Genomic DNA, 24,126 nt, shown 5'->3' with positions numbered 1-24,126 from the left:
CATAAAGTTTGCCTTCTATCAGAATAAAATGATGCCAACGCTGGGTCACATTAATGAACTGCCAACAGTGGGGCCATGTCTGGAGTTCAGATTAGTTCAGGCTGGTCCCACATCCCATCCTCTACCATCGCTCACTTTACATTCCATTTCCTCTGTCTATGTTCCAAATAATCTTTTTGTACACTGTGTAGGTAGGTGTTACTAGTTGCTCTTCCTAATTCCAACTCCCAAGAAATTTAATATAGTTACCCTGTAAACAGCTTTGCCTTTCTACCATAAAAAAAATCACACATCTTTTTTAAAAAATGAAATACAATGGGTATATAACATTGTGTGAGTCTAAGATATACAATGCATTGATTTGATATGTTTATATATTGCAATGTGATTACCACTAGAGCATCAGCCATCACCTCCATCATGCCACTTAATTGTCATTTCAATTTCGTAGTGAGGACACTTAAGACCTAGTCTTGTAGCAACTTGGAAGTATATAATATGGTGTTGTTGACTATAATCACAATGTGTGTGTATTAGGTCTCCAGAACTTATTCACCATCTAACTGCAATTTAGTACCGTTTCCTCCACCTCCAGCCCCTGATAACCACCATTCTACTCTCTGTTTCTGAAAGTTTGGCTTATTTAGATTCCACATATAAGTGATACCATATAGTATTTGTCTTTCTCTGTCTGACTTATCTCACTTGGCATAATGTTCTTAAGTTTCATCCATGTTGTTGCAAATGGCAAGATTTCTTTCTTTTTCATGACTGAATAATATTCCTGTGTGTGTGTGTGTGTGTGTGTGTGTATGTGTGCGTGCATGCATGCCCATGTGCGTCTATCTCACATTTTTTTTTTATCCATTCAACCATAGACAGACACTTAAGTTGTTTCCATATCTTGACAATTATGAATAAGGCTGCAATGAACATGGAAGTGCAGATATCTTTTTATATCCTATTTTTATTTCCTTTGAATATAAACCTAAAAGCAGGATTGCTAGAACACATGGTAGTTTTCTTTTTAATTTTACTTTAAAATTTTATTTAAAAATTTTAACATTTTAACTGTTTTCCACTATAACAGAACTGATTTGCATTCCCTCCAACACGCACAAGGGTTGCCTTTTCTCCACATCCTTGCCAACACTTGTTATCACTTGTCTTCTTGATGACAGTCATTCTAACAAATGTGAGGTGCCATCTCCTTGTGGATTTGTAATTCCCTGATAATTAATGATGTTGAGCATTCTTCATGTATCTGTTAGCCATTTGGAGGTCTTCTTTGAAAAATATTCAGCTCCTCTGCCCATTTTTATTTTTTGCTATTGAGTCATATGAGTTATTTTATGTGTTTTGGCCATTAATCCTTCATCAGATGTGTGGCTGACAGATATTTTCTCTCAATCTGTACACTGCCTTTTCATTTTGTTGTCTTTTTCTGTTGTGCTCTGCAGAAGCTTTGTAGTTTGATGGAGTCCTACTTGCTGATTTTTACTTTGTTGCTTGTCCTTTTGGTATCATCCAAAACTTCATTGCCAAGACCAATGTCAACTTCTTTTTTCCCTATATATTCTTTTAGAAGGTTTATAATTTCAAGTCTTACTTTTAAGTCTTTAATCCATCTTGAATTAACTTTTGTGAGTGGTGTAAGATAGGAATCCAATTTCATCTTTTCGATGATATAATATTAGATACAGAAAATCCTAAAACTCAACCAAAAAACTGTTGGAACTAACTAATTGACAAATTCAATAAATTTGCAGTAGAAAATCGACATAAAGGGGCACTGGGTGCCTCAGTCGGTTAAGCATGTGACTTTGGCTTAGGTCATGGGTCCTGGGATGGAGCCCCATGTCAGGCTAATCACTCAGCGGGGAGTCTGCTTGCCCCTCTGCCCTTCCCCCTACTCATGTGCTCTCTCTCTCTTTCTCATGAATAAGTAAAAATCTTTATAAAAAAATCAACATACAGAAGTCAGTTGTGTTTCTGTACACTAACAATGAAATATCTAAAAAAGAAATACAAAAAACAATGTCATTCACAATACATCAAAAACAATAAAATACTTAGAAATAAATTTAACCAAGGAAGTAAAAGATCTGTACAATGAAAACTGTAAGTCTTTGGTGAAAGAAATTGAAGAAGACACAGACAAATGGCAAGACAGTCTCTGTTAATTGATTGGAATAATTAATATCGTTAAAATGTCCATACAGCCCAAAACTATCTATAGATTCCAGACAATCCCTATCAAAATTCCAATGGCATTTTTCACAGAAATAGAAAAACAACTCTAAAACTTGTATGGAGCCATGAAAGACCCCAAAGAGCCAAAGCTATCCTGAGAAAGCAGAATTAAACCAGAAGCATTATACTTCCTGATTTCAAACTATAATACAAAGCTATAGTAATCAAAATACATGGCACAGGAATATATCTATATCTATATCTATATCTGTATCTATATCTATCTATATCTATATCCATGGAACACAACTGGGAGCCCAGATATAAACTCCCACATATACTGTCAACTAATATTTGATAAGGGAGTAAAGAATACTCTATGGAAAATGATAGTCTCTTCAATAAATGGTATTGGGAAAGCTGGATAATCACACATCTTTTCAACATGTATCATATATAATGGGAAACAGTAAAAAAAAATAGTATTTCTCAACCTTGGCTGGACATTGAAATCACGTGGAGGAGCTGTAAAAAATATATACATACATACCTGCTTGGGTCATATGCACAAAATTCTAATTCAGTTGTGGCTTGGGTATTAATATTTTTAAAAGCTCCCAAAGTGATCCTAATATATAGCCAATATTGAGAACCAGTACAGTAAAAAATAGTAGATTAACATGTCTTGGATTAATTTTTAACATCTCTGTGTCTTAGTTACTTATCTTTAAAATGAGAATAATAATAGCATTTATTGCTTAGATATGAGGAATAAGAAAATGCATTCTGAAAGTGCTGAGAAATATACTTGATATGTACAATTTTTAAAGTGTTTTATATTATCATTTTTAGTGAAATTAGTTTTATGATTATGTTGCCCATCGTGAAAAGCAATGCTTTCCTTTATTTGTCCCACATTTCAAATTTCCATAGGTAATTTTTCACAGAAACTTCCCACACTGCCCTTCCCCCACTCTGCCACCACACACAGTTAACTCACAAAACAACTTCAAATCACACACACGAATACATACAGCATTCTAGCATCCTAGACCATGTTAACACATTGTCCGTGATATTTATCATGTTTATTACTAGGTGTCCCAACTGTAGAGATGACCCTCAATAACAGAAACATCCTGATAGGACATGTGTTTCAGATTTTCAAACCTTAAGTCTTTAGTATTACCACCTTGAACAGTTACTTCCCAATCATTTTCCCATTTGATAAGAATAAAGCCACCCTCAAGCTAGGTGGGTTTGAGATAAAGAAGCAGAAAGCTGATAACACATTTATGCCTCTCCTCTGTAAAATGCACCCTCCCCTGGCACATGCAGAGACTCTCACAGGCTCCGCTACAGATACTGAGATGATTGGCGCACCCATCTTAGCTCTACGTGTGTATTATCTGCTCCATTTCCTCATCCCCTAATCTGGTATTACCCTTCCACTTCCTTCCAATTATGACCTAGTATATTCCCTATTCCTGGGATTTTTACCATTACCTTATTTTATTTAATTTTATTTTTAAAGATTTTTATTTATTTATTTGAGAGGGAGGGCATGAATGGCAGTGGGAAGGGGCAGTGGGAGGAGGAAAAGCAGACTTCCCGTTGAGCAGGGAGCCAGATGCAGGACTTGATCCCAGGACCCTGAGACCATGACCCGAGCCATAGTCAGACACTTAACTGGCTGAGCCACCCAAAGGCCCTACTACTACCTTATTTTATATCTTTTAAATTAATTGAATACTTTTCATAAGTTTTACATAATCTCGAAAACAAAAACAAAAAAAGCTGATGAGTGGAATAGGGTATGGTCAGAAACCAAGATCCTTTTCTAATACTGAAGAAGCCCTAAAGACCAAGCAACCCTCATTAATTATTTTTCTAAGCAAAATATTTTTATTTTTTTAGTCCATTTTCTTTTCCATTTAGTTGCTTTACTGTCATAGGCAAGTACATCATCCATTCTGTTGTCTGTCACTTGATGAGATAATGACAATGAGAAAGAGGTAGTATGGCCTACAGAAAACTAACTCAGAAGGCCCTTCCGGTTTTAGTTCTGCCATTTTCACTAGGTATGCAAGTTTGGGTGAGTCATTTTCTCTTTCTGGGGCTCACTTGTAAAACTGGTAGATTGGTAGAGACCACTTTTAAGTTTATTCCTAACACCCACAAGTCTCATGGGAGTCAATTTCTCAATTAGCCAGTGTTTGGGAAGGTCTAATACTTCAAGTCCTTCTCCTTGGGGGTGAGATAAATGTCATGAAGAAGAAAAGGAGACATATGTCCACAAGACGCTTACAATGTAGTTGGAAAAATGGATCTGTACATGAAAAGTAAATTGACTGAATTTTGTTCCTCTTTACTGCTTTAAGCCCACTACTGTCTACCCTTCACACTGATTACAGTGAAACTCGGGAAAACACAAAAACTCTGAAACTCTGAAATCTAACAACAATAAAAAAAAAAGGTCAGTTGTGAAATGAAGTGAAAATATAACAACAGCAAAGGGATAAGGTTTCTGTTTGAGTTTAGTTTGTTTGCTTCTTTGGTTTTCTCTTACAGTTTTGCCCTAAGATAGAGCCCTAATCATGGAGACAGTGATGGTATTGTAGTTGAATAAAACTTCACCAGATGGGGCACCTGGGTAGCGCAGTTGTTAAGTGTCTGCCTTCGGCTCAGAGCGTGATCCCGGTGCTCCGGGATCGAGTCCCACATCAGGCTCCTCTGCTGGGAGCCTGCTTCTTCCTCTCCCACTCCCCTGCTGTGTTCCCTCTCTCGCTGGCTGTCTCTCTGTCACATAAATAAATAAAATCTTAAAAAAAAAACAATAGCATGTACATTTCTGACTCTGAATTATAAGAAGCAAACTTAAACATAACAAAATTTGATCCATTGACTTGCNTGTCTGAAGAGTAGAGGAGAATCTTAGAGCAGATAAAGCTGTCTCCTAATTCAGTGTATGAAGCTGCACACGTTTCAGCCAATATTGCAATAGCTTTGAGAACTGAACTGAGATTTGAACCACTGTCCACAGAGGTGAGACTGACTTCACCAGTAAACCCACCTGAACTGACTGCCTGCTAACAAGCAACTACAACAAAACCCAAAATTCTTTAGAGTAGAGCCCAACAAAGAACCGTCCACAGGCCAACTCTGACCTACTAAATTTTTTCATAAATAACATTTTCATGGAACACAGTCATGCCCATTCATTTATTTATCATCTTTGGCTTTTGTTCTACAGCAGCAGATCTGAGAAGTGACAGAGGGAGACTACATGGTTCACAGCTTAAAACAATTACTGATGGGCCCTGTACGAAATATCTGCCAACTGCTGCTCTAGCAGATTGTAACAAGATCCAGAGATTGTATGACATAATATTCACATCAAGGGTAAAATAAAATATTTCTTGGCATACCAAAAAAAAAAAAAGTGACTAATTCCCAAGTGAAAATAAAGTCAATAGATGCCCCAGTGTTGAAACTCTCAAACTCAAATCAGCTTTTACTACTATATTCTATGAAGTGAAGGAGAACATTTAAATGAATAAGAAGGTATACTTTATCTGCCTCAGGATAGAAACTATGAAGGAAGCGCAATGGAAATTTTAGAATTAAAAAATACAGTATCTGAAATTTAAACAAAAAATATTAGATATGTTCAATAGAAGAGTGGAAATGACAGAGGAACTTGAAAACTTGTAGTTAATATATTTGAAAATGGATCAATAGAAATCATTATATCTAAACAACAGAGATAAAGTATCTTCAAATTAAGTTAACAGAGACTCAGAGACCTATCAGAATAGGAAAAGGCATAGCATCCATGTTGTTGCAGTTCCAGAAGGAGAATGGAAAGAGATTAGTTTTTTTAAAAAGTTGAAGATAGAATGACTGAAAACTTTTCGAATTTGGTGAAAGACATGGATTTACAAATCCCAGAATCTCATCAAAACCCTAACTAGGGGTTTATAAGAAATAACAAAAAAATAGGAATACAATAAAAGAATAAATAATAATAAAAAAGGAAAGAAGGCAGGAAGAAAGAAAAAAAAAAAGAAAGAGAAAAAAATCCAGACACAATATAACCACACTGATGAAAACTAAAGATAAGAAAAAATATATATTGTAAAAACCCAGTGATAACAAATTATGACACATAAAAGAACAATAATTCAAATGATGGCAGATTTCTCACCAGAAGTCATGGAGCACAGAGCATAGTTCTGATAGAAAAGAACTGCCAACTCCAGATACTAGATCCAGTAAAGACATCCTTCATGAAAAAGGGTAAAATAAAGGTGTTTTAAGATAAAAACAAAGACTTGTTTTAGAAGAAATGCTAAAAGAAGTTCTTCATATGAAGGAAAATAAGAGAAAAAAATTCTGTAATAAAGGTGAAAAAAATCAGAAATAGTAAGCACCAGAGAAAATATAATAAACTACTTCTTTCCTATTATGCTCTTTAAAATAGGTAAGACTGTCAAAAGTAAAATTATAACATTGTCTGATAGATATTTCAATGCAAAGCAGAATAATGTGACAACTACTACATAAAGGGAGAACGGTGAATGGATCTATATCATAAGGTTTCCACAATTTATTTGAAGTGGCAAAACAGTAACTCTGAGTAGATTGTGGGTAGGTATCCCTAGAAGAAATACAGATGGATGCATGGATAGATAGATAGATAGATAGATAGATAGATAGATAGATAGATATGGTCCAAAACCCATAGGTAACTAAAATGGAATACTACAACACATTCAAATAAAAATATATAAATTTAAAAAAATGAAAACAGAAAAAAAACAGAGAGGGCAAAGAGAAAACTGATGATTAAATGGTAGAACTATGGGGCGCCTGGGTGGCACAGCGGTTAAGCGTCTGCCTTCGGCTCAGGGCGTGATCCCGGTGTTACGGGATCGAGCCCCACATCAGGCTCCTCCGCTATGAGCCTGCTTCTTCCTCTCCCACTCCCCCTGCTTGTGTTCCCTCTCTCGCTGGCTGTCTCTATCTCTGTNTGTCAAATAAATAAATAAATAAATAAAAATAAAAATAAAAAATAAATGGTAGAACTAAATCCAACCACTAGCTATAATTATGTTAAATGTGAATAGTCTAACCTCAGCAATTAAAATAAATAGATTTTCAGATTTTGTATTTAAAAACAGACACAATTAGGGTGCCTGGGTGGCTCAGTTGGTTAAGCATCTGCCTTCAGTTCAGGTCATGATCCACTGGGCTCCCTGCTCAGCAGGGAGTCTGCTTCTCCCTCTCCCTCTGCCTCTCCCCTCTGCTTGTGCTCTCTCACTTGTTCTCTCAAATAAATAAATAAAATCTTTTTAAAAAATTAATAAATAGAATTATATAATATCTACAAAAACCTTACCTTAAGTATAATAATATAGGCAAATTAAAAGTTGAAGGATCTTAAAAAACACACTTCTAAATATTCAGTGGGTGAAAGATGAAATTTAAGAGTCTCCAGAAAAATGAAAACATATTTTTAACTGATTAAAAAGAAATACAAAATAATAAAAACTTGTAGGATGTTGCTAAAGCACTGACTAAAGAGAAACTTAGAGCATTAAATATTTCTATTAGAAAAAAAAATCTTAAGTCAATAATCTAAGCTTCTACTTTACAAAACTAGAAAAAAAAAGAAGCGAAACTCAAATCAAGCAGAAGAATGGAAATAGTAAAGAAAATAGGAGTGGTATCAAGATGGCAAAGTAGGAAGATCCTGAGTTCACCCCCCTCCTATAGGCACACCAAAATCCAAAACCATATGCAGAATAACTAACCTTAGTTGGGTGTGATCTGTTCTTCTCTTCTTCAGTTTGTTCTCAAAGACAGTTGTTCTACAGATATACGTACAAATATATAGATATCTAAAAATCTATATCTAATCTATATAGATATCTAAAAATCTATATCTATATATATTTTAAAGCTACATGGAGACAAGTATGGGGGTGGTGTTGCACATCAGTCAGGTCCTACAACTCTGGCATGGCAACTCACAAACAGAAAGGATATCACAATCATAAAGACCTCCCTGAAGAACAAGAGGTCCAAGTCACACATCAGTCTCCACAGACTAGGGGACCTGCAACAGGAAGATGAGTTCCCATAATGTGTGGTTTGAAAAACAACTGGGCCAGGAGAGCCAGAGGGCAGTAGAAAATCCACGATTCCACTCTTTAAAGGGCACAGGCACAATCTCACTTGCTCCCCATCCTAGGGCAGAGGAAGCAGTTTGAAAAGTGCCTGGGTTACATATAAAGGAGATCCATTGACTAATTTTAGGATGTGTGCCAAAGAGGTAGAGATCTGTTGAAACATTCTCCAGGGACAAAAGCACTGGTGGGCACCATTTTTTTTTTTAACTTTCCTTGTGCCTAGGTACAATTTCTAACACTTTCCATCTACTATGCCAACAGAATTCACATCACCCAAGAATTACCCTGGGGATTTGAGCTGCCCAAACTGCCCACCCCCCAGGTCCTCTTCTGAAGCTTGACATACCTGGTAGGTCCCTTATTGTGCACCAGAGGCCCTCTCAAGTGCCCTTCCCTTGGGGGCCAATCTTGCACACTAATGAGCCCAAAATAGTTATGGCCAGACCTCTCAGCCAGATGGGTTGGGAGCCAACCCAGTAGTAATTCTGGTAGAACCTCATAGACAGCTACACCAGGGAAGAGATGCACACACCAGTGAGTCTCCACCAATCACACCAGCCACAATAGGAAAGCGCATGCAGCCCACACAAGGGCCATTCCTAAGGTAGCGGGTTCAAGTGACCAGGCGAGTTTGGGCCCCAAAAGACACCTTCTGTATAAAGTCACTACTCCAAGACTAGGACATTCAACTGATCTACCTAATACATAGAAACGAACAGAAAGCCAAAAAGAAGAGGGGGAGGAATACGTTCCAAACAAAAGAAGAAAAAAAAAACTTGGAAAAAGAACTAAAAGAAATGGAGATAACCATTCTACCAGATACTGAGTTCAAAGTAATGGTCATACACAATGTACCAAACTCAGAATAATAATAAATGAACACAGTGAAAACTTCGACAAAAAGAAAATATTAAAAAGAATCAATCCGAGCTGAATAATTTAATCACTCAAATGAAAAATACATGGGAAATCAATAGCAGATGAGGTGATGCAAAAGAATGGATCAGAGACCTATAAGACACCGTATGAAAATCTTCCATTCAGAACAACAAAAAGAGAAAAAAAAAATTAATGAGAATGGCCTTAGGGATCTCTGGGACAACATAAAGCATACTAACATCACATGATAGGGGTCCCAGAGAAAGACAGAAAGAAAGGGAGAAAGAAAATATTGGAAAAAATAAAGGCTTAAAACTTCCCTAACCTAGTGAAGGAAACAGACATCCAAGTCAAGGAAGTACAAAGAATTCCAAACAAGATGAACCCAGAGACTTGCAACAAGACACGTCATAATCAGAGTGTCAACAGTTAAAGATAAAGAGAGAATCTTCAGAGCAGGAAAAGAAAACATCAGCTAGTTATATAAAAGAGCACCTTCATAAGACTAACAGCTGATTTTTCAGCAGAAACTTACAGGTCAGGAGGGAGTAGCACATTTTCAAAGTACTTAAGCAAACACAATCTCTACCCAGATTCTCTGCCCAAGAATCTCTACCCAGCAAGGTTATCACTCAGAACTGAGAGAAGGATAAGGAATTTCCCAGACAAGTAAAAGCTACAGGAGTTCATTAACACCAAACCAGCCTTCAATTAATGTTAAAGGGACTTTATTTTTTAATGGAAAAATAAGGGCCATAACTAAGAACAAACAAAATATACATGAAAGAAAATCTCACTAGTAAAGGCAACATATAGTAAGGGTAGTGGATCAGGCAGCTACATAGCTGGTACAAAGGTTAAAAGACAAAAGCAGCAAAATCATATAGACCTAAATGAATTAATAAAGGGATACAAAAAATATAAGATGTAAAATATGACATCTAAAACATGGGAGGGGAAGAATAAAAATGCAGTACTTTTACAAAGCCTTTGAACTTGACCATTAATTTAAAATAGACTGCTATATACATAAGATGTTATATAGGAATCTCATAGTAGCCACAAACCAAACACCTAAAAGATACACAAAAAATAAAGAGAAAAAAATACAAACATAAAACTAAAGTTGCCAAGTCACAAGGGAGGAAAGCAAGAGAAAAAGAAAAGAACAGAAGGAAACTACAAAAAACAACCAGAAAACAATCAACAAAATGGCAGTACGTATATACCCATCAATAATTATTTTAAATGTAAACAGACTGTATGCTCCCATCAAAAGCTATAGAGCAACTAAATGGACAAAAGCAAAAACAACACCTATAAATATATGCTTCCTACAAGAGACTTACTTCAGATCTAAAGACACACATTGACTAAAAGTGAAAGGATGGACAAAGATATACTATGCAAATGGATATGGAAAGAAAGGGGTAAAAATCCATCAGACAAAATGGACTTCATTTTATTTATTTATTTTTATGTAGAGAGAGAGAAAAAAGGGGTGGAGTGCAGAGGGAAAGGGAGAGAGAGAATTGTGGAGCTTGACACAGGGCTTCATCTCAAATCCTGAGATCTTGATCTGAGCCAAAATCAACAGTCAGATTCTCAACTGCCTGAGCCTCCCAGGCACCCCAGACAAAATGGACTTTTATTTAAAACAAAGACTTTAACAGAGACAAAGATGGCATTATATAATGATAAAGGGAACAATCCAACAAGAAGATGTAACAATTATAAATATCTACAAACCCAACATAAGGGCAACTAAACACATAAAGAAAATTAACAGACATAAAGGAAAAAATTGACAATAATATAGTAATAGTAGGCAATTTTAGCACTCCACTTACATCAATGACTAGATCCCTCAGACAGAAATGCAATAAAGAAATATTGGCTTTAAATAACACACTAGACAAGATGGGCTTAATAGATACATACAGAGCATTTCATCCCAAAACAGCAGAATACATATTCTTTTCAAATGTGTACAGAACATTCTCAGAGATAGTTCACATGTTAGATCACAAAGAAAGTCTCAATAAGTTTAAGTACATTGAATTCAATCAAGTATTTTTCCAATTACAACATTATAAAACTGGAAATCGGTTACAAGACGAAAACTGGGAAAAACCCCACAAACATGTAAAAACTAAGCAACATACTTCTAAACAACCAATGAGTCAATTAAGAAATCAAAGAGAAAAAAAAATACTTGAGACAAATGAAAATGGAAACATAATAATCCAAAATCTATGGAATGCAGTCAAAGCACATTCAAGAAAGAAGTTTATAGTGACACAGGTCTACCTCAAAAAATAAGAAAAATCTCAAATAAATAACTTCAACCTCCAACTATAGGAACTAGAGGAATAAACAAAGCCCAAAGTTAGTAGAAGGAAGGAAATAATAAAGGTCAGAGTGGAAATAATGAAATACAGATGAATAAAACAATAAAAAAGAACAATGAAACTAAGAGTTGGTTCTTTGAATAGACAAGCAAAATTGATAAAGCATTAGCCAGACTTATCGAGAAAAGAAAAGAAAGAGGGCCCAAATAAAATCAAAAATACCACAGAAATACAAAGGATCATAAGACACTACTATGAATAATTATAAGCCAACATGTGGGTAAACCTAGAAGAAATGGATAAATTCCTAGAAACATATAATCTTCTAAGACTGCATCAAGAAGAAATAGAAAATCTGAATGTACCAAGTACCAGAAATAAGATTTAATCAGTAATCAAAAACTTCTCAACAAAAATCCAGAGCTAGATGGCTTCACAGGTGAATTCTACCAAACAAAACCGAATGAAGATACCACACACACACACACACACAAACACAAATTACAGACCAACATCCCTGATGAACACATATTCAAAAATCTTCAACAAAATACTAGCAAACCAAATTCAACAATATATTAGAGGAATCACACAACGAGATCAAGATGAATTCATCCCACAGATGCAAGAATGGTCCATCACCCACAAATCAATCAATATAATACATCATATTAACAAAAAATAAGGAAAAGAATCAAATGATCATCTCAACAGATGAAGAAAAAAGAAAATATAATAGCCATTCATGATAAAAATTTCAACAAGGTGGGTAGAGAGGGAATATACCTCAATATATGAAAGGCCATATATGACAAACTCACAGCTATTATCATACACATTGGTGAAAAGCTGAAACTTTTCCTCTAAGATCGGGAAGAAAACAAGGATGGCCACTTTCACCACTTTTATTCAACATAGTAGTGGAAGTCCTAACCACAGCAATTAGACAAGAAAATGAAATAAAATTCATCCAAATTGGAAATGAAAAATTTAAACTGTCACTATTTTAGATGACATTATACTATGTAGAGATAATCCCAAAGACTGTGCCAAAAAACTATTAGAATTAGTAATGAAAGTAAAGTTGCAGGATGCAAAATTAATATACATAAATCTGTTGCAATTATATGCACTAACAATGAAATATTGGGGGGAAATTAAGAAAATAATCCCATTTACAACTGCATCAGAAAGAGTAAAGTACCCAGGAATAAATTTAACCAGGGAAGTTAAAGAACTATATTCTGGAAACTACAAGGCATTGATGAAAGAAAAGAAACTGAAGACAACACAAATTAATGGAAAGATTTTTAACGTTCATGGATTGGAAGAATTAATATTGGTAAAATGCCCATATTAACCAAAGCAATCTTCAGATTCAATGCAATCTCAATCAAAATACCAATAGTATTTTTCACAGAACTAGAATAAAAAAATTCTAAAATTTATATGGAACCAAAAAAAAAAAAAAAAAAAAAGCACAGAATAGCCAAAGCAATCATGAGAAAGAAGACAGCTGGCTGTATTATGCTCCTTGATTCCAAACTATACTACAACGTTATAGTAATAAAAACAGGAAGATAGGAGTGCCTGGGTGTTTCAGTCAGTTAAGCATCTGCCTTCGGCTCAGGTCATGATCCCATGGTCCTGGAATCAAGCCCCACGTCAGTCTCCCCACTTAGCGCTCTCTCACCTTCTCTTCTACTCCCCCCCGCTTGTGCTCACTCTCCTGTCTTTCTCTGTCAAATAAGTTAATTTAAAAAAACCAGTAAGATACTTTGCACAAAAAACAAACACATATATCAGTGTTACAGGGTAGAGAGTCTAGACATAAACCCACACATATTGTCAAGTAATCTTGGTCAAAGGAGGTAAAAATATACAATGGGGAAAATAATCGGGAAAACTGGACAACTACATGCAAAAGAATGAAACTGGCTCATTTTCTTACACTATACACAAAAGTAAACTCAAATTGATTAAAGACCTAAATGTGAGACCTGAAACCATAAAACTCTTAAAAGAAAACAAAGACGGGGCAGGGTGGGGGGTGGGGCTTGGGTGGTTCAGTCGGTTAAGAATCTGACTCTTGACTTTGGCTCAGGCCATGATCTCAGGGCTGTGAAATTGAGCCCTGCATTGGGCTCTGTGCTGGGCATGGAGCCTGCTTAAGATTCTCTCTCTCCCTCTCCTACTAGCCTCCCCCCCCAAAAAAAAAACACAGCAAAAACATAGTAATCTCTTGGGTATTAGCTTTAGAAATGTATTTATGGATATGCCTCCTCCAGCAAAGGCAGTGAAAGCAAAAATAATCAGACTAAATCAAATTAAAAATCTTTTGTCCAGTGAAGAAAACCATCAAAACAAAAAGGCAACCTACTGAATACTAAAAGATCTTTACAAATGATATAACTGATAAGGGGTTAATATGCAAAAGATATAAAGAACTCACACAATTCATTATGAAAAAAAAACAGTCCAATTAAAATATGAGCTGAGGATCTGATTAGACGTTTCTCCAAAGAAGACATACAGATGTCCATTAAACACACTAAACATTGCTCAAAGAAATGAATGCTCACCAAGGAAATGCAAATCAAAACCACAATGAGATGTCACCTCATGCTTGTTAGAATGGCTATTATCAATGGGATGATGTGGAGAAAAGGGAATGTTTGTGCACCGTTGAGGTGAAAATGGTGTAGGCACTAAGGAAAAGTGTTGAACTTCATAAAAAAATTTAAAATTGAACTACTATACAATCCAGCAATCCTACCTCCCTGTATTTATTTAAAGAAAATGAAATCACTAATTTGAAAAGATGTATGTAGCTCTATGTTCATTGCAGCATGATTTATAATAGCCAAGATATGGAAGCAGCCTATGTGTCCATTGATGGGTGGATGGATAAAGAAGATGTGGTATATATAGGCACATATACACATATACACAATGGAATGTTACTCAGCCATAAAAGAGAAGGAAACCTTGCCATTTGTGACAATGTGGATGAACCTAGAGGGCATTATGCTAAGTGAAATGTCAGACCAAGAAAAACAAGGAGTCAGATCAAGAAGACTATAATGATTTCATTTATATGTGATTTCTTAAAAAAAAAAAGAGCAAACAAAATAAAACAGAAATGGACTCATACATATAGAGAACAGTCACCTGGCTGCTAGGGGTATGGGGGATGTTGGGCGGGAGGCAAAATAGGGGAAGGGGATTAAAAAGTACAAAGTGCCAGTTATAAAATCAATGAGACACCAGGAATGAAATGTGCAGCACAGACAGTATAGTTCGTAATATCATAACAACTTTGTTAGTGACAGATGGTAAGTAGATTTATCATGCTGATGACTCTGTAATGCATATAAATGTTGAATCACTATGTTGTACACCTGAAACTAATACAACATTGTATGTCAACTACACTTCAATAACAAGATAAAATAGAACCAAATCAATGAAATTAAAAGCAGGAAGACAATTGAGAATATCAATGAAACCAAAGGCTTTTCTTTATAAAGATAAATGAAATTGGTAAACCTTTTGACAGACTAACAACGAAACAGAAAACACGTTACTACCACAGTGAAACAAAAGAGAGGATCCATGTACAGCCCCACATACAGGGAAAGGATAATAACACAATACTACAAACAATATTACCCAAGAAAATTTGATAACTTAGATGAAATGGATGAAATTCTTGAAAGGCAATAAGCTATCACAATTCAGGTATGAACAAATGATCACCTGAACAAATCTGTTACATAAGTTGAAGTTGTACCCACAATTCCTCCTGAGGAGAAAATTACAAAACCCTATGGTTTCAGAGAAAATCCTTTTAAAAATGTAAGGAAAAAAAATCACCAATTTTATAAAATCTCTTCCAGGTAATAGAAGAGAAGGAAACACTTTTCTTCCTATTATGAGGTCAGGATAACCTTGATTTCAAGACCAAATAAAAGCAATGCAAGAAAAGGAAGCTAAAGACCAATACCCCTCATGAACTTATATGTAAGAAATTTCAGCAAAATATTTGCTAATCACAGTAATCAAGATAGTGTGGTACTGGGGGGTGCATGGGTGGCTCAGTCGGCTAGGCAACAGACTCTTGCTTTTGGCTCAGGTCATGATCTCAGGGTCATGACGTCAAGCCCTGCATTGGGTTCTGTGCTGGGTGTGGATCCTGCTTAAAATCCTCTCTCTCCCTCTCTCTCTGCCCCCCACCCCACTCTGTCACTCTCTCTAAAAAAGAAAAAGAAAAGAAAGAAAGAAAGATTTGCTTTTAAGATAGTGTGGTACTGACGGAAGAATATTCACATAGATCAGTGGAACTGAATAGATGATACAGAAATCTACACAAATACCTCTGAATGATTTTTGCAAAGTAAAAAAGCAATTCAGTGGAGAAACTGTATTCTCTTTAACAAACAGTGTTGCAACAATTGGACTTCATACACACCCCATGACAAAATATATATATGTCATCAACCAAAATTTCTCATATACAAAAATTATACAAAATGGATCAATGATTTGAAACTTTTAAAATTATAAAAATTTGAGAAGAAAACATAGATTATCTGTATAACCTAGGGTTAGGGAAAGAGTTGTTACACATGATAGCAAAAGCAGCACCCATAAAAGAACTGATAAATTGGTAATCTCATCAAAATTTAAAATGTCTTATATGCAGAAAAAAAAATGCAAGAAAATAAAAAGCCCAGTCTCAAAAGAGAATATTTTCAAATCACATACTGGACAAAAGACTTCTATCTAGTCTATCTAGACTAGGAAAAAAAAAACACTATAAACACAACAGTAAGAGAACAAATAATCCAAATAGAAAATGGGAAAAAACTTGAACAGACATTTAACCAAAGAGCACCTATGGATGGCAAATAAGCACTGAAAAGATGGTCAGCATCATTAACTACTGAACAAAAATAACTTAAACCTATGATGATACCACTACAACTCTATTAGAAGGACTAAAATCTAAAATGCTAGCAATATTAAGGGCTGGTAAGGATGCAGTAAGACTGAATCCACTGCTAGTGGGAATGAAAAATGATTGCAAACATTCTGGAAAATAGCTTGGCAATTTATTAACCCAGCAATCACACTCTTGGGTATTTAACTTAGAAAAATTAAAAAATAAAAATCATGTTCACATAAAAACCTGTACAAGAATGCTCATAACAACTTTAATTGCAATAGCACAAAACTGGAAACAACTCAGAAGTCCTTCATGTGGTAAATGGATAAACTGGTATATCCATACAATGGACCACTGCTTAAAAATACAAAGGAAGAATCTTTCAATATAAGCAACAACTTAGATGGATTCCAAAGGCCTTATGCTGAGCGGGAATGGAAAAGGCCAACGGCCAAGATACTTACTATATGATTCCGTTGATGTAACACTCTCTAACTGACAAAATGAAAACAATGAACAATCAGCTGTCAGGGCTTTAAGGGTGGAGACAAATTGTAATTTCCAATCTGATGGAAGAGTTTTGTATCCTGCTTGTGATGGTTGTTACACACATGTATATGTATGATAACATTTCATAGACTCTCACACACGCACAATGCATACTAAATCTGAATAAATCCAAGTCAAGTCTATAGTTTACTTAATGGTATTGTACTAGGTCACTTTCTAGGTCTTGATGACTGTATTGTGGTTACATGTTATCACTGAATGAAGCTGAAAGGTACACAGGAACTCTCAGTAATATTTCTGCAACTTCTCTATGATTGCTAGCTAAGTCGTTCAAAATTTTCAGTTGCTCCAGTAAAATGACTTCTTTAAGTATAATTCTTACAACATAGCTGTAGAATCTGTTTACGGGAAAGGACAAAATACTGATAAGAGTAAAACATCTAAACAAATGGAAAAGCATAATGTGTTCATGGACAATTAGATTCAATATACTTAACATGCCAATTGTACCAAAATTAATCTATACTTTTAATGCGATCTCAATGAAAATCCCAAGAGAATTTATTTTTTCCTAGAGATGTACAAGCTAATTCTAAATTTATATGGAAATTAACTAAACCAATTTTAAACTAAATAACAAAGAAGACTCACACTATCCAAATTGCCCCAGCGACTAAACATTGTCGTGTTTGTGAATGGATAGACAAAAACAATGGAACTGAATAGGGTCCAGTTATTGATCCATATAAATATAGAAATTGATATTTTTGGCATTTGATAGCTTCCATTTTACTTTTCAAAATTATTCCTTTAGCCTGACTTTTTTTTAATCTATTGAGGTGAAATTCACATAAGTGTTACTGTAAGTGGACAATTCAATGACATTTAACACATTCACAATATTGGGCTACCACCACCTCTACTAATTCCAGAACATTCCCATTACTCCAAAGTAAAGTCATGAAGTGATTTCTCCCTATTTGTACTCCTCACTTAAACCCCTAGCAAATACCAATATATATTATATATATTATCTATACATAGATAATATATTTTCTATCTAAATAATATTAATCATAACTTACCAATGGTCTGTGACCATATATAGATATATAGATATGGATATACAAATATAAATAATATATAGGCTATATATATCTTTAGCTTTATCCAAAATTTATAAATGAATTTATCATAGATGTTATTTATTATCTACATATAAATACAATAAAATAATTTCATAAAGTGCAAAATAGAGTGCATGCATAGCATCTACTGAAAATAGGAAATATATGTGAGTTTAAACTTTTATTTTAGTTACACAGTTTTGTATGTATAAGTATATGCTGAGCTATAATACACACATAATATGTTTCTTGCTGCAAAATGATCCAATTTATTTGAAAGCCATTGCTCTTAGACTACAATAAACTAAGCAACAAAAGGGTATGTGCAGCCCACTAAAAAGGCCAAAACCAGAAGAACCAGATTTTCTGTCCTATACACACAAGTCCAGGCTGTTAACCGCTCTGATAGGCTCATACTCTGGTGCCTTCTCTTTTCAGATCAGCAGCCAGGCAACACTCTTTATTTAAAAGAACTTAACCAACTTCTTAAATTACTTGGTAAGCCTGGGAATTCTGGTGGTGGCTTCCCTGATATTTATAGCACTGCCTTTCACCCAGGAGTTGTTTTCCCATCTTTCAAATCTTTATTCTGCATCCTTAACATAGAGCAACCTCTTCAGCAATAATATGGGGATCCTATTTCCCCTGCCTGTTCCATTATTCCTAGTCTAGCAGAGCAATGTCAGGATGAACCTGCAGATACAAGTGAATTTCATACTGTAATTTCCAAAAGGTGGCTAGTTTATTTTAACTACATATGTACAAGGTGTTCATATTCATTTAATATAGTACCTAGGAAATTATGATGTCTTCTTAGAGTAAATCTGTAATTACTCTGCAACAACTTCTTTGTACATGTCTCTCCCAGATCAGCTTTTTAAGTTTTTGAAGTTGAGAAAATAACATTTGAACTAAGAAAGTTGAAACTGTCAGCAAAAAAAAGGGGTTTTGTTTTTTCATTTTTTGTTTTATTTTACAAAACTACCAAAAATAATAGGGATGAAAGAAAATGAGTACATATGAAAAGCAAGATGTATGTTTTTGGTAAGAGGTATGAGAAATGGAGATATTTTTTTGGTAAGGAAGGAAAAAGAAAGATAATTTTGTCCTAAAGTAAAATGTTCTAGAATAAGAAAGAAAAAAGATCAGCAAAACCTTAATGAAAATAGAAAGTTGTAGGTTTACGGAAAGGAATCTTGTGAAAGGAAGTATATGTGTGGTCAAGTGATTAAGGTTAAATGATTTATTTAAGTTAAAGAAAATGAAAAAAACTTAGTATCAAAAATACAGTAGTACAAAATTAGACTTTGGTTTTCTCTCTGTTAAAAGGAGAAAGTTTTCTTAGATTATTGATCTGCTCTTAGTAAATTTTAAACAAAGTAATCTGCCTAGAAAACAAAAATTCTGTTTTGTCTTCATTGGATCTTTGATTACTTGAGAAAATTAAATCTTCTCTATTAAAAGAGCAAATTTTTAACAACTATACAGCTTTTCGTACATGTTAAATTTTGTGGTAAGCATTGTCAAAAAAGAAGTGATGCTAAACTTCCTTTAGGAAATTTTATATGAAAGTTATTAATATAAATGTTCCAGAAGTTGAATGTTCTTGGGAATCAGATGTTTATCTTATATAGTGTTATCAGCCACAATCCCAGCCATTGTCTTAAAATATTGTATATCATGGGAAATAACCAAATTTTCTTGTCAATTGCATCATGTGAAGTCTCATCTCATTTTTAACCATTGCCAATTTTTAACTTTTTTGGTTTCTGGTAACTTTTAAGATTGTAACACTGGAGTAGGTTAGCATTTCCAAAGCTTTGATGGAAAACTGAAAAATTCATAAAACCGCTAACAAAATATCAAGCTCAAAAAGAATTAGTTGCAGGAGACTAACTAATGAAGATGCCTATAATTTTTATGACTTTATTCAAAACATTGCTGGCTCCTCTTAATGGTTTGTTTTCCAGATGTAGGGGACATCCTTTTCTCCTTCCCTTTAAGCTAACTATAACTTACAGCAGTTTAGTGAAGTGTATTTTTACAACAAAGGTTAACAATATATGAATTTATGGAAGTGCAGTAAGAATCAGTTCTCTTTGTAAGAGGACACAATTTGATAAGTCCTTGGCTTGGCTTCTTAGCCTTAACAGATTTTTTAAAGTCCAATTTGAGGGGCACCTGGGTAGCTCCCTTGGTTAAGCATCCGAATCTTGATTTTGGCTTAGGTCATGATCTCAGGGTCACAGGATCAAGCCCCATGCCACTCCACTTATAGGGGAGTCTGCTTCTCCCCCTCTTCCTCTGCCCCTCCCCCAGGTCTCTATCCCTCTCCCTCTCTCTCTAATAAATAAATTTTTTTAAAAAAATGTCCCATTTGAGATTCCTTATGATAAGTTACAACAAAGCAGGCTTTTTGGTTTTTGTTGTTTGTTTGTTTAAGAGAGAGAGCATAAGGTGGGGAAGGGGCAGAAGTAGAGAGAGAATCTTTACCAGGCTCTGCACCCACTGTAGAGCCCGATGCAGGGCTCGATCATGACCTAAGCTGAAATCAAGCGTCAGATGCTTAACCGATTGAGCCACCAAGGCACACCTCCAACAAAGCAGTTTTATTTATTTATTTTTAAGAATTTATTTATTTGAGAGAGAGAGAGACAGCACAAGCAGGGGGAGAGGCAGAGGGAGAAGCAGGCTCCCTGCTGAGCAGGAAACCCAATGCGGGGCTTGATCTCAGGACTCTGGAATCATTACCTGAGCCAAAGGCAGATGCTTAACCAACTGAGACACCCAGGCACCCCAACAAAGCAGTTTTAAAAGAAACCTATAGACCGATCACTATTCTTGCTGTGCTTATATAAATAATCAGGCCAAGTCTCCTAAAACTAGACTCAGCATGCAAACAAATAAGTCTTGCTATGGTGTTTTTGATGTAAATGGAAATGATTACTGAGAGCAAATTCACTTCACTAATACACCTTTGTGGATATCAGATTTAGTGCCTTTGGCTGTCTTTGAGGTTTCAGATTCTACCAGCAAAGTGAACTGAATTCTTAATTTTTCTAGTCTCCTCCAGTATTTGGCTAAAATGTCCAAACTAACACTTCCAATTTTCTGTCACTCCTCTGACTCAGAATCACTATGAAATTAAAACTGCCCTCTTCCCAAAGCCATGCAAACTAAAACCAGACAACTCGCTGTAAACTTCAGAGAAGTCATTACAACAGCTCCTGCGTGGACAACCTCTGCACCTGTCGCTTTGTGGCCACACAGAAAGATCACCCGACATCACACTGCAAACCAGGAAAATCTGCATGACGGCCACTGTCCTCATTGCATCTAAAGATGCTTAGAATCCGACATTTAGAAATCTTCTCAACTGGCTGCTCTCCAAACTCAGGGAACTGAATTCATCATTTGCTCAAATGATTAACCTTTAATTTTATTTGTTTGTTTTCACAGAAATGCCTCTCATGAAATGACCTGAGTGCTCACATCAGATAGAGGCCCAGTGTAGGTGAAATCCCACCTGCCATACCAGCCCCTAAAATACAACATCCTCAAGTTCATTCTTTCCTAAGTAATCATGAGGATTCGCTAATATAAGCATACTTCCTTTTGTTGTGTTTTGTTTTACTGTGCATCATAAATATTGCACTTTTTACAAACTGAATGTTTGTGGCAGTCCTACATCAAGCAAGTCTATTGATGACATTTCTCCAACAGCTTTTGCTTACTTCATGCTTCTGTGTCACATTTTGGTAATTCTCACAATATTTCAAACTGTGCATTATTAGTATTTTTGTTATGGCAATCTGTGAGCAAACTTCACTGACAAATGTTGTATGTGTTCTGACTGCTCCACCGATCAGCAGTTCCCCATTTCTTTCCCTCTCCTCAAGCCCCTCTATTCCCTGAGACAACAATATTGAAAGTAGGTCAATTAATAACCCTACAATGGCCTCTCAGTGAAAGGAAGAGCTACACATCTCTCACTTTAAGTCAAAAGCTAGAAATGATTAAGCTCCGTGAGGAAGGCACATTGAAAGCCTAGAAAAACTAAAAGCTATGCCTCTTGCACCAAACAGCCGAATTGAGAATGCAAAGGAAAAGTTCTCGAAGGAAATTAAAAGTGCTACTCCAGTGAACACACGAACGATAAGAAAGCGAAACAGCCTTATTGCTGATATGGAGAAAATTTTAGTGGTCTGATTAGAAGATCAAACCAACCACAATATTCCCTTAAGCCAAAGCCTAATCCAGAGCAAGGTCCTAACTCTCTTCAATTCTGTGGAGGCTGAGGGAGGGAAGGAAGCCGCAGAAGGAAAGGTGTGAAGCTAACAGAGGTTGGTTCATGAGGTTTAAGGAAGGAGGCCGTCTCTATAACAGAGGTGCAAAGTGAAGCAGCATTTGCTGGTGTAGAAGCTGCAGCAAATTATCCAGAAGGTCCTGCTATGCTAACTAACAACAGATTTCCACTGCAGTATAAAACAGTCCTCTAGAGAAAGAAGACGCCACCTAGGACTTTCATAGCTGTAGAGAGGTCAATGTCTGACTTCAAAGCTTCTAAGAACAGCCTATTTTGTGAGGGGCTAATGCAGCTTGTGACTTTAAGCTGAACCCAAAGCTCATTTACCACTCCAAAAATCATAGGGCGCTTAAGAGTTATGCTAAATGCACTCTGCCTGTGCTCCATGAATGGGAGAACAAGGTCTGGATGAGAGCACACCTGTTTATAAAATGGTTTACTGAATATTTTAAGCCCACTGTTGAGCCTTACTACTTAGAAAAGAGATTCCTTTCAAAATATTACTGCTTACTGACAATACACGTCATCCGAGAGCTCTGATGGAGACGTACAACGAGATTCATGTTCTTTTCATGCCTACTAATATAACATTCATTTTGCAGCCCTTGGTTCAAGGAGTGATTTCAACTTTCAAGTCTTATTATTTAAGAAATACATTTCATAAGCCTATAGCTGCCACAGATAGTGGTTCCTCTGATGGATCGGGACAAAATAAATTGAAAACCTTTTGGAAAGGATTGACCATTAATGGATGCCATTAAGGACATTTGGGATTCATGGGAAGAGGTCAAAATATCAACATCAGCAGGCGTTTGGAAGAAGTTGATTCCAACCCTTGTGGATGACTCGGAGGGGTTCAAGAATTCAGTGGAGGAAGTCCCTGCGGATGTGGTGGAAACAGCAAGAGGACTAGAATTAGAAGTGGAGCCTAAAGATGGGACTGAATCACTGTCATCTCCCAGGAACTTTAACAGAGGAGAAGTTGCTTCTGCGGATGAACACAGAAATTGGTTTCTTGAGATGGACTCTCTTAGTGAAGATTCTTTGAAGACTGTTGAAATGACAACAAAGGATTTAGAACACCACCTGAACTGAGTTGTTAACGCAGTAGTAGGGCTTGAGAGGACTGAGTTCAATTTTGAAAGAAGCTCTCTTGTGGGTAAAATGCTATCAAACAGCATCACATGCAGCAGTGAAATCATTCCTGACAGGAAGAGTCAATTAATGCAACAAACTTCATTATTGTATTATTTTAAGAAATTGCCGCAGCAACACCTTCCTAATCAGTCAGCTGCCATTGACATCAAGGCAAAACCTTCTGCCAGCAAAAAGATTACAACTCACTGAAAGCTCAGATGATGTTTAACATTTTTTTACCAATAAAGCATTTTTAAGGTATGTACATTGTTTTTCTAGACAAAATGCTATTGCACATTTAATAGACTACAGGGCACTTTAAACCTAACTTATTTTATATGCACTGGGAAACCAAAAAATCCACTTGCCTCACTCTAATGCAATAGTTGCTTTATTGTGCTGGTCTGGAACTGAACTCGCAGTATCTCCCAGGTATGCCTGTATATAATGCTGAGGGTATATAAATAACTAAAATAATCTG

General features: G+C 35.7%; 1 pseudogene; it reads left to right on the top strand.

Annotated features, from left to right (window-relative positions):
• The window catches only part of LOC109489620, a 44,503-nt pseudogene extending 20,644 nt beyond the window's left edge, over positions 1–23,859 (top strand).
• Positions 23,860–24,126: the final 267 nt, after the last annotated feature.

Source organism: Ailuropoda melanoleuca, chromosome 8 (genome assembly GCF_002007445.2).
Source record: "Ailuropoda melanoleuca isolate Jingjing chromosome 8, ASM200744v2, whole genome shotgun sequence".
Classification (NCBI taxonomy): domain Eukaryota; kingdom Metazoa; phylum Chordata; class Mammalia; order Carnivora; family Ursidae; genus Ailuropoda; species Ailuropoda melanoleuca.
Note: the sequence above shows the minus strand (reverse complement) of the source record. Positions and strands in the feature narration are given on the sequence as shown.